General features: G+C 53.1%; 1 protein-coding gene across 1 annotated transcript in view; it reads left to right on the plus strand.

The window, feature by feature from the left end:
* CUNH14orf28 (chromosome unknown C14orf28 homolog) overlaps positions 1 to 1,958 on the plus strand; it is a 19,788-nt gene that overhangs the window by 5,986 nt on the left and 11,844 nt on the right. The window lies entirely within an intron of this gene.

Below are 1,958 nucleotides of genomic sequence, written 5' to 3' on the forward strand. Positions count from 1 at the left end.
CCCATCATCATCACAAACAATATTCATCCTGACACCTGCTTCCATATTTCCACAATGCTTTTTCTCGTTAAGTAGCTGGAGCTTAAAACCAGACACATCAAAATAACTTCTGAGAGGCTTTTAAATGAAAACCCATCCTCTGCGTGAGGATGACAAGTCATGCGATTAGTCATTTGTGCTGTAGCAATAATGACATCTAGCGGCTAGAAAAGTTTATTTTGATTTCTAAAAGCAATCAGGACTCAGGGTAGAGGTGATATCTTTTATTAGACCAACTAGGCTTCTGTTTGGATCTTGCATAGGCTGCATCTGTCTGCTTCAGTGGGTGACTGGCTAGAAGCAGCACAGGTGTGCACTGCACTGCACTGCACTGCACTGCACGTGATTGCAAAGATAGGGAGGAATCAACAGTGCAGCCTGCACACACTGAGCCTGTGGTAGGATTTTCCTGGCTATGGAGGAGGGAGAGGCTTAGCTCCTGGGGGAGCTGCCAGGGACTGGCCTACAACTCATCTGGGGACAAGCCCCTCTAGACAGTTTGGGGAAGCCCCACAGGTGCTATAAGCGTCACCTGGCTGCAGCAGCCCCCAGAAGATCAGCCACCAAATTGGGTTATTGCTGGAGCACACTGGTTTCTGGTAATGTGCCTTTCTCAGCCCTCCACCTGGAGCTGCAGGGTAGGGAGATCCAGGCCTAACTAAGCACCTCTTGCATTACCCCTACAACCCAGCTGGCTGCTAAATCCTCTCCACAACACCTTTGTGCAGCCAGTAGAGTGACAAAGGGCAGTAGCAAGGCTCAGAAGGAAGCTCAGGATCATGTCTGTACCCTCAAGCAGCACATTAGTCACTACAGACACAGCAAGAGTGTGTGTGTGTGTGCATATACACATACACATATATATGCATACACTCACACACACATATATATAATGATAGCACGGGTGGCACAAGTGGCACAGGCTGCTTCTGTGCCTGGCATGCAGTGGACCAGGGAGGGGGCAGGTAGCACAGCTGTAAATACGGCAAAAAGCAGAGCAGCAGAGCTGGCAGGGGAAGGGGATTGGAGGGGCACACAGGTATGGGGCTAATTTATGGCATGTCTGCCAAAGAAGCTGGCCCCCACTTCACACCAGCAACACACACAAATACTGACACATTGGCACGGTTTGAGGCTGCTCTCCATTACGTTTCTCCCCCGTCTTCGGGGTCCCACGTTCACACGGAGGTCCTCACCTCGATTCATTCACCTCTCTGCTCCCTCCCCAAGCTTTCACGCCCTGTTACGTTTCGGATGCATCATCCAAGTTGGAGGAAAGTTGCACTTTCGTCCTCAATAAACTGCTCATGAAGATTTTACACCTGCCCTGCCTGCGTTGTGGGAGGCCTCATCTGCAGAGGTGGCTATCCACCCATGGAGAGGCACTTGTTATAAAGCAGGTTTTCATAGTCGTCACTTCATAATCTGAATTAATAAACTACAGACAGGTCTCCCAATTGTCTCATCAGCTCGGTCTGGATTGGATCGAGCCCCATGGACACAGCTTGCAAGCAGCTGCGGTAACAGGACAGCGGCCATCCGGTCCCGGAAGCGATCAGGTAGCCACGTGGCCCTGGGAAGAGCCGGGAGCTGGCTTGACAACAGAAAGCCGGAGAGCGAGGCTAACAGCCGAAACCCAGCAGGGCATGAAAGCTTGGGGAGGGAGCAGGAAGGTGCAAATAAAGCAATAAAAAAAGAAAAGTCCCACCACCGCTACAGCTACTGCTGTTAAAACGCACGTCGCCTTTAAGGGCGGTAGCCTGGGGCGCGCCAAGCACGTGCGCGCAGGCATGCCGGGGCGCTCCAAGCGCACGCGCGTCCGCGCACCAATCACAAACGCCCGGCGGGCTCGGTGACGTGTCAGCCCCGCCCCCTCCCTCCGGCCCGCGCAGCCCCGCCCCTCACGCTGTCGTGAGCGA

Source organism: Gavialis gangeticus, unplaced genomic scaffold (genome assembly GCF_001723915.1).
Source record: "Gavialis gangeticus isolate Ggan-Ray unplaced genomic scaffold, GavGan_comp1, whole genome shotgun sequence".
In the NCBI taxonomy this organism is placed as follows: domain Eukaryota; kingdom Metazoa; phylum Chordata; order Crocodylia; family Gavialidae; genus Gavialis; species Gavialis gangeticus.